This window comes from Seriola lalandi, unplaced genomic scaffold (assembly GCF_002814215.2).
Source record: "Seriola lalandi dorsalis isolate HSWRI2012SDOR001 ecotype SW California unplaced genomic scaffold, Sedor1 jcf7180002054943, whole genome shotgun sequence".
NCBI classification, from domain to species: domain Eukaryota; kingdom Metazoa; phylum Chordata; class Actinopteri; order Carangiformes; family Carangidae; genus Seriola; species Seriola lalandi.
The window spans coordinates 167,000-176,340 of record NW_019525494.1 but is presented as its reverse complement, the minus strand read 5'-3'; the positions used below and the strand labels follow the sequence as shown (position 1 = coordinate 176,340).

Genomic DNA, 9,341 nt, shown 5'->3' with positions numbered 1-9,341 from the left:
ACTGTCAACATAAAGGCACAGACACACTTTCTGTGTCCACTGACAGCTACAGACTTTCCTCCAGCCGTGTGGACGTGAACACACTTTCAGTCATACTAATATTGGGGTGTTCATTGTTCCACGTCAGTCTGGTGCTCATTTCCTGATCCACACTGCATTCAATTTGGTGGCAATAATGCATCACTAGAAGAATCCTATAATTGTGGGCAATGCCAGATCTCCTTTGTACAATCTCTCTTCATGATGACAATCAATTGTGTTATCTTGAGCAGTTGATGCACTCCCTATGCCAACAGTTTGTGCAGTCACCAATGTTTGTCTGCTCACAAGTCCATGCAGAAATAACTTACACCTCACACAGACCAAAGCTGGAGGTATAAGTGGAGATGGAGATGTCAGGGATTGAACTCCCTCTAACATACAAACCATCCACTCTAACAGAACATGAAAACTACCACTCGGCCACAACAACTGTACACAGTCTCTTTTTATGTTTCCACCTGAAGTAGTCATAGAGGAAAGCATTTCTGAAAGGAAATCCAATAGTTATTATGTTCAATGTTAAGATGCCAATCCATCCTCAATGGCTCGAGGAAAGCCTCAAGTCCAGGAGAGACTGTCTATATATTTATATATACAGTTTGTGTGTTTTTGTGAGGACCTGCATTAAGCAACAGTTACACATCTTGATCATATGAAGTTGTCTGAAAGGTGTTACCGACTGGCTCTAGGCCGGCAACAAAAAGGGAGGCCACACACAGACACTTTGATCAAGAAACGATTTATTTAACTCACATGCATAACCAAAGTAACCAACCAAATGGTGTGTGTATGTAAGAAAGTCATCAGTCATGTCAGAAGTGTGTGGATGGGTGAAAATATGGTGTAGTGTATGTTGTAAGATGCAACAAACCAAACAAAGGGAGATAGGCTGTAGTGGCTGCAGCAGGCCCAGCTGAGAGAGAGAGAGACTACCTGAGGGGCGGACCTTTATGCCTCTTGGGAGGCCCTACCCAAATGGGCCGGTATTACCTAACCCATTCTCCAAACTCCGCCTTCAAGCAAACTCCCATAACTGCAGGAGAAGAGTGAGGCAACATGCCAGGAGAATGGAAAAGGAAATCCAAGAGTTTGGAACTAAAGAGCAGCTGCGATGGCCGGGAATCGAACCCGGGTCAACTGCTTGGAAGGCAGCTATGCTCACCACTATACCACCATCGCTTGGAAGACAGGGAATTTTCATGGAATTTTTCTGGTGAGTCAGCACTTTACATCATTGGAGGAATATTGCATTGCATATTCAACCCATTTTGTCCAATGTTTAACAAATACATTTTTCTGGAGACGGAGACAGAATGTAATCTTTTCCATGATATAAATATCATTCACTATGTCTATCCACTCCTGAACTGTGGGGGACCCAGGGAGCAGCCATCGCCTTGTGAGCGCTTTTTTAGCAGCAGTTATCAAAATACCAAATAGATATTCATCTGACCGTCTCACAAGGAAGTCGGCCTTTCCTAGATACAGCGTAGAAAACTCAAAAGTCATATCAGCATTGAATATGTTTTTCAGTACTTTGTGAAGCTCCTTCCAAAAGGGTTGTATCCCTGAGCATTCCCAGAAAACATGCCAGTGGTTAGCTCCCTGAAGCCCACACTGTCTCCAACATTTGGTATTACTCTCTCCAATATATCCTTTCTGTTTTGGTGTAATGAAGAATCGTATCAGGCATTTCCACGCAAATTCCCGAATTTGTGCACTTCCATTGGAATTTACATGTTTCGAGCCAATCTTCACTTGTAATTGAGAAATTACCTTCCTCTTCCCATCTCTTTCTAATGTATTCAGTAGAGTGGGCTTTTTTTGTCCTAAGGCCTTTATACAATCTGGAGATAACACCTCTATTTGAGTCTTCTTGATAGGCACCGTTAAGTATCTTCAATATAGGATCACTCAAGTCTGTTTTGTTTTTAATATTATGTTCAAAATGGTTACGTATTTGGAGATACCTATAAAAATCAGATTTTTCAAGGCAGTATTCTTTCCTTAAATTTTTAAAATCCTTTAATTGTCCTTTTTTTGTTAAAGAGTAGAATGTCGTTATTCCTTTTGACACCCAGAGTTTGAACCCATGGTCCATTGTGTTGGGCTTTAAGTCAGCATCATAAGCACACCGTTGGATTATTTGTAATTTATGGTCTAGTTTATACTCTCCTTTCATCATGCTCCACGTTCTCATTTGAGCTTTGATCCATGGATTCTGCAAACAATTAATGATTTTTTTCAAATTTTTGTAAGCTAAAATTGCATGAATTGGGGGATCGTTCTGAATTGAGAGTTCAATATCTTTCCACATGGCATGAAATGTTGGATTACATATATTGATTAAAGGTTTAGCCTGAGCTGCAAAAAAATTATCTTTAAAATTTGGGAGAGCCATTCCTCCTTCCTCCCTTGAGAGTTGCGGGGTTTTAAATTTCACTCTGGGTTTTTTCCCTTGCCAGATGAATCTGGAAATAACCTTATTCAATTCGGATAGCTGTTGTAACGGCATTTCTACAGTGAGTGCTTGGAATAAATATAGGTATCGTGGAAGGATGTTCATCCTTACTGAGTCTATTCTGTGGCTAAGACCGAGAAAAGAGATGGAATTCCATCTGTGTATATCATCTTTAATTTTTGTTGAAAGAGGGCCATAGTTTATTTCTCCTAGTGTTAGAATGTCTTTTGGTAAGTATATCCCAAGGTATTTCAAATTGCACTGGTCCCATTTAAGTTGAAATTTCTCTCTGAGGTGTTTTGCGGCTGTATGATTGAAGGTCAAAATTTGCGTTTTTTGTATATTCAACTTGTAACCGGAGTAACTACCGAATGTTTCTAAAAGGTTCATTAATTCAAAAAACGAGTTAAGGAGGTCACTTAAATAAATCAGCACGTCATCGGCATACAAAGCCAGTTTGTGGTCTTCATCATTAATATGGATACCTTTGATGTTTTCGGACTGCCTTATCCGTTGTGCGAGGAAAGTCATGGTCGACATAAAAGCGGGCATTGTCGCAAAGCACTTCTTTCTTACGCCAGGCTCTCCGAAGTACCTCTTCTTTTTTTCGTAGCTCCTAAATTTCACCACGATAGATCGAGGCTTCTGCGTGCCATTGGGCTTCGGTCCCAGTGCCCGGTGTGCCTGCTCAATCCAGAGCTCTCCTTCTCCTTATCCAAAAAGCTCATCACGTTGCTGCCCTTTTTATCCTCCAGTATCCCGTAGATCCTCAAGTTATCCCTCCGCGCGCGGCCCTCCTGGTCTATTAGCCTAGCTTCGAGGTCAGCCTGGCGCTGGGTCAGCCGCTTTATTAGCGTGGATGTTGCTTGCAGCACGGTCTCAGTCTCATCAATCCTTCCCCTCTACTTCGTCCAGTCTGGCGTTTGTTCTTTTTAATTCCTGTGTGATGCCGGAGAGTTGTGTTTTGTTGTCCTTTCTGAACTCACGGAGTTCGTTTAGGATGCAACACAGGCTAACCTCGGGGCCGTCTTCATCAAGTGCACGTGGGCTCTGAGAATTAATTCGGCTGCTTTCACTCACTTCATGATACGTTTCTGCCATATTTGTTGCGGTCCTACTTCTGGTGCTAACCCCCAACTCCATTGTTGATCAAATTATTCACTAGGTTTGACAATATCAAATTATTAGGAGATTATTTCACAAAACCATCAGGGAGCTCGAAAGTTAGGCTGTCATCCTCTTGGAGGCGGAACCGGAAACTCTTTTTGTACTGTTTCAAAGAAGAATCATATGAATGTATAATGACAATCCACTGCCTTGTCCGGACGCTCCCAGTGGGCGCACTTTCCATGTGTAAAGTTTGCGTGTTTACAAATTTTTGTAAAGGGAAGGGAAGTCCAGGAATGGGTGTGAGGACCCACTGGACATGTCAGACTTTGAATCCCCCCAAACATGCAAAGCATGCGCTCTACCATTGTAGACCCCCAACTACAACAGCGCATGAAAATGACCTTCCGTTGTTGGCAGGATTCGAACCTACACGGGGCGACCCCAATGGATTTCTAGTCCATCGCCTTAACCACTCGGCCACAACAACTGGACACGGTTTGGTTTCTTGTGACCACCTGCATTAGGCAACAGTTACACATCTCGATCATATGAAGATGTCTGAAAGGAAATCCAAGAGTTTGGAACTAAAGAGCCGCTGCGATGGCCGGGAATCGAACCCGGGTCAACTGCTTGGAAGGCAGCTATGCTCGCCACTATACCACCATCGCTTGGAAGACAGGTAATTTTCATGGAATTTTTCTGGTGAATCAGCACTTTACAGCTACATGTGCTCTTAATATTTGTCAGAACAGGGGTTCAGTGGGGCTGCAGCAGTTAAAATTGCACTTTTTCTCAAAGTGCTTGTGGGTGCGCACCGACTGAGACATTATAGCAATCTTATTGGTTCATTACAAGTCACGCTGTGCAACGTGGATCAGTGGCGATTGCTCTAAGACTGCAAGGGAAGCTCAGCTTCCCCTAAAATGTCAACAAAATAAGTGGTCAAATATGTGCTGTTGTGTGTACATTTCATTGACTAAATATGCGCTAGAACACGTTCATCTTTGTTCAGAATCAGCTCCTTATCACAGGTAACCGACACGACTTCTTCTCATTCATCCCCGCAGCGCCACAGAGCTTTACACAGTGCAGACGCCGAGCGTCTACTGATTTTAATGGGGAAGCAGAGAGTGGGTTGTTCCACTGCAGCCAAACTAGACAGTCATTGGATAAATGATGGGCTTTGTCCCGCCCATCGGACGCTCTACGTCTCTGGGGGTCTATAGGACAGTGGGCTGGCCCGGACGCTTGGCTTCTGCATGATGATTGGATGATCTGTCTGAGGCTGAGTCCCTTTTTGATTGACAGCGAAATGAGCGAATCAGCGATCTTGAAGTATAAGCATCCACCGGATCAGTTTTCAAGTTTTTCATTCCGTTGTTCGGAGTTGATCTGGAGACGTTACTGATCCTCAGCGACTTTGTCTTTGTTAAAAACGACTAGCGTTGTGTTAGGCGACTCTCTTGTGTCACTCTGCGAATTTACATTTAAATAAATGGACACATTTTATGATGTAGGCCGAAAAATGAGCTTCCCCTCCTTATAAGACCAGCAGCCGCCACTGACGTGTATGTAACAAATTTGAGTATGATTTCAAGTTGTGTGTACGTAGACTGCACAATGATAACACCTACTGAATAGTATGATTTGTCTTTGTGTGTCATCGTGGGAAAGTGTGGCCCTGGAAACACCCACTGTAGCCGGAACTACAACAGAGGATGTTTTTCCCAATATTCCGATTTACCCTCCGATCCTGTTGGTAACAGTAATGGACCACAACTTTTTTCGCTAACTGCTTTAAAAGTCAACGAATGGAGGAAGAGAACAAGAGAAAGGGAAAACAAGAAACTAAAATGTGCAACGGCTTAATGAGAATATGAGAACGGAGCCAGTTCGATGCCATTTGGCTTTTTTTGTACTGTTTCAAAGAAGAATCATGTAAATGTATAATGACAATCCACTGCCTTGACCGGATGCGGCCAGTGGGCGCACTTTCCATGTGTAAAGTTTGTGTGGTTACACATTTTTGTGTGCACAGGGAAGTCCAGGAACGGGTGTGTAGACCCACTGGACATGTCGGACTTTGAACCCCCCAAACGTGCAAAACATGCGCTCTACCATTGTAGACCCCCAACTACAACAGCGCATGAAAATGACCTTCCGTTGTTGGCAGGATTCGAACCTGCGCAGGGAGACCTCAATGGATTTCTAGTCCATCGCCTTAACCACTCGGCCACAACAACTGGACACAGTTTGGGTTTCTGTGACCACCTGCATTAGGCAACAGTTACACATCTCGATCATATGAAGATGTCTGAAAGGAAATCCAAGAGTTTGGAACTAAAGAGCCGCTGCGATGGCCGGGAATCGAACCCGGGTCAACTGCTTGGAAGGCAGCTATGCTCACCACTATACCACCATCGCTTGGAAAACAGGGAATTTTCATGGAATTTTTCTGGTGAGTCAGCACTTTACATCATTGGAGGAATTTGACATTGAAATTGTGAAGTAGCAGTTGAGCTGTGCCATGGTGCATCAAAGCTACAGACTGAGTTAAACACTGTTGAGTGTCACTTTTGTGTATATCAGGGCGGCTCCGGAAAACCTGAGTTCCATAAACTGTCAGTGTGAGGTTGATGATTTTTATTATTCATTTAACTGCCACATGTTTGATACGTGACTGTCGTTTGTCAATACAAAGTCATGTGGAGTGTGGAAGAACTAAGATTACCATATTACCATTCATCCAAGAAACAGGGAGATACCATTTTTCATTCACACCTCATAGAGCTAGTTAAGCTCTCTTGCATTTGTGAAACAGCTTGTTAAGTCTAGGAGAGACTGTGTGTAACATGTTGTCCAAGTCTTAGTTAGTGGACAATTGTTTTCCTTCCATTCTGTTGTCAGCAGACTCCAACAGCCTTCTTATCTTTCAACGAAAAATGTTGGAGATGCCGGGGATTGAACCCGGGGCCTCATACATGCAAAGCATGCGCTCTACCACTGAGCTACATCCCCTGTTTGTACTAGAGACATGTTCTCATACCACTTTACAGGTGTGTAGCTGAGATCAACATGAAGACAGATGTTGAAGATGTGTGAGAGTCGACTGATGAACTGATGAAATAATGTAGTTCATGGTAGAGTGCTGGAAGTTTACAAGCTCCTCATGTTAAGTTAGTGTTCTACACCTGGTATATTGACCTGCCATACCTGGAGTTTATTCAACACAGACAGGAGGAAGCAACATAATGTAACGTTAAATGTCCCAGTGACCGAAGCCGGTTTACTGCCTGTTCGTTTACGTTTCTTTGAAAACCTGACGCTCACTGCTATGCTGTAGATTGTAAGTGAAACGTTTATATTTGATTCCTAACAACTCATTGTTTCATGAAGTAACCTGCCTCTGACGTCATTGAACTGGGTTGTTAGCATCACCTTTACCTTGGCATATAAAGCAGGTGGTGATGTGTTTGACACCTTAGCTGCAACAGGTTTTACAGACAGGTGAGCCTTGGTCTTGCATAACTTCCTGCTCATTGTTGGTGTTAGCGTACTTAGCGTGGCCTCCTTTTCTCCCTCTTCAATCTTTTGATAAATGAGGCACTTAAAGTTGCTGCACCACTGCTCCAACTGTTTTTGTTTTGTGCAGGTTGCGCAAAAAATAATGGACCGGCATAATGTCCCTGAGTGAGAACAGACACCCCCCTCAGTGGAGCTGAGCCTTTACGATGACATTACCATGACATTTTAAAGCACAGTTAATAGTGACACCGTTTGCATCCCTACTGTGGAGCGGCTAATCTCAATGTCACATTGAATGCATTATTCTGCTGTGTGTCAGGTTTGAAAAGTCCAGGTAGATCTAATGGATAAACATGCATATTGTATTCTGCTTTATGATCCAGACGTGACGACTTCCACATCACACGGACCAAAGCAGACAGCGTAGTCCAATCCCAGTGCCCCCCCTAAGGCCTGAGACCTGAACCTTCACAGACTTAATTGACATCACCTGGTGAGTGATTGAGTGTGAAAAGCTGCATGGACTCAAATGGTGTAAAGAGGAATGGGATAGCACTAATATCACGTTACCATGACGATGCCAAAACAGGTTGTGTATTTGTGGGATTGGGACTTTACCTTCTTTATTCCCTCCCTTCGCTCCCTGTTTGTAAACAAAATAATAATGTTGCATCAGATGTGATGAAAGCAGATTTTGAATTAACATCATGTCATCACAGGACAGATAACTCCACAGTTCAGACTCTGAATCACAGTGAACTCTGTTTATACTGACATATACTGTCTGTTTGCTTATAATGCTAACGTTAGGGATCGTTCCTTCCATACTTGTTTAAACAGTTCTTCTATCTCATTATTTTTTACATTTTAGGACTGTTGTTTAATGGTTTTTAAGCTTTTGGGTAACCACGGTAACCCCGTGCTTAATGTCACAACTCCATGAACTTTGGGTAATTCCTTCATGCAAAGTCTGAACAAAAGTGGACTTATGGAAAGTGTGAATAAATGGCTCAAAGTTTCTGCTGGAGGATCCTCAATGGTTCAATAGGGGACAGAACTAAGACTGACTGGGAACACGCCTCAAAGTCTTTGATAATGGACCTTGGGGTTGGGTCCATGAATGGGTGTGAAGACCCCCTGAACCTGCAAAGCATCCACTCTACCATTGTAAACACTGAACTACAAACAGCACAAGAAAACTAGCACCCGTTGTTGGCAGGATTCGAACCTGCGCGGGGAGACCCCAATGGATTTCTAGTCCATCGCCTTAACCACTCGGCCACAACAACTGTACACAGGATCTGTTTGTGTGTCCACGTGGGGTAGTCATAGAGGAACACATTTCTGAAAGGAAATCCAGGAGTTAGACAGAAAACTGCGATGGCCGGGAATCGAACCCGGGTCAACTGCTTGGAAGGCAGCTATGCTCACCGCTATACCACCATCGCATGGAAGAAGGGGAAGTTTGTTGGTTAGTCAGTAGTTAATGTTGGTGAAGGAATTCGCTTGAGAGAGAAGTATTAGTATTAGTATTAGTATTAGTAGGCAAGCTGTAAGACGATGAATCTTCATTAGTTAAAACCAACAGAGTGATTGGGTTAGACACTGTTGGGTGTTTTATGATAATTATTTTATATCAGTGAGCCTCAAGCCCTGCTCCGCAAGCCTTCAATAGATTTCTCAGCTTCATTATGTTCGACATAAAGATGTTGGAGATGCCGGGGATTGAACCCGGGGCCTCATACATGCAAAGCATGCGCTCTACCACTGAGCTACATCCCCTATCTGATGAAGTTTTCTCTGAAGAAGTCATTCGTGCTTTTTTATGTTGGTGGGATTTAAAATGTATGACCTTTGCCTGGGATGTATTTTCGCATTTATGTATCGCTGCTGCTGCTTCAGTGAGGGACCTGATTTGTCATCAATCTGCACATGAAGCACAGTCCATCCACACATGACAAAACTGCCCCAAAATATCCCGTAAAATTATAATAAGTTTTCAGTATTGGAAGAAAGAGAGTGAAATCCACTTTGGGACAAATCTCATCATTCATGTCATTCATGTGTGTGTGTGTGTGTGTGTGTGTGTGTCTGTCTGTGTGTGTCCTATGAAACAATGTGTGTGTCCTATACAGCCTCAGTAGGGTTCTGTGGATTCCCCCAGGTGTGAATATGTCAGCTAAGTCGGCTGCAGGCTCCATCA

The 9,341-nt window shown here is 43.2% G+C and overlaps 9 non-coding genes across 9 annotated transcripts; all 9 read right to left on the bottom strand.

The window, feature by feature from the left end:
* Positions 1-1,149: 1,149 nt before the first annotated feature.
* trnag-ucc (transfer RNA glycine (anticodon UCC)) lies at positions 1,150-1,221 on the bottom strand. The gene has a single exon. It is a non-coding gene; the product is annotated as a tRNA-Gly (tRNA).
* A 2,797-nt stretch (positions 1,222-4,018) lies between these two features.
* Positions 4,019-4,100, bottom strand: trnas-aga (transfer RNA serine (anticodon AGA)). The gene has a single exon. It is a non-coding gene; the product is annotated as a tRNA-Ser (tRNA).
* Positions 4,101-4,209: 109 nt separating this feature from the next.
* On the bottom strand, positions 4,210-4,281 carry trnag-ucc (transfer RNA glycine (anticodon UCC)). The gene has a single exon. It is a non-coding gene; the product is annotated as a tRNA-Gly (tRNA).
* Positions 4,282-5,774: 1,493 nt separating this feature from the next.
* Positions 5,775-5,856, bottom strand: trnas-aga (transfer RNA serine (anticodon AGA)). The gene has a single exon. It is a non-coding gene; the product is annotated as a tRNA-Ser (tRNA).
* Positions 5,857-5,965: 109 nt separating this feature from the next.
* Positions 5,966-6,037, bottom strand: trnag-ucc (transfer RNA glycine (anticodon UCC)). Its single transcript has one exon. It is a non-coding gene; the product is annotated as a tRNA-Gly (tRNA).
* A 522-nt stretch (positions 6,038-6,559) lies between these two features.
* trnaa-ugc (transfer RNA alanine (anticodon UGC)) lies at positions 6,560-6,631 on the bottom strand. The gene has a single exon. It is a non-coding gene; the product is annotated as a tRNA-Ala (tRNA).
* A 1,714-nt stretch (positions 6,632-8,345) lies between these two features.
* trnas-aga (transfer RNA serine (anticodon AGA)) lies at positions 8,346-8,427 on the bottom strand. The gene has a single exon. It is a non-coding gene; the product is annotated as a tRNA-Ser (tRNA).
* An 87-nt stretch (positions 8,428-8,514) lies between these two features.
* Positions 8,515-8,586, bottom strand: trnag-ucc (transfer RNA glycine (anticodon UCC)). Its single transcript has one exon. It is a non-coding gene; the product is annotated as a tRNA-Gly (tRNA).
* Positions 8,587-8,848: 262 nt separating this feature from the next.
* trnaa-ugc (transfer RNA alanine (anticodon UGC)) lies at positions 8,849-8,920 on the bottom strand. The gene has a single exon. It is a non-coding gene; the product is annotated as a tRNA-Ala (tRNA).
* Positions 8,921-9,341: the final 421 nt, after the last annotated feature.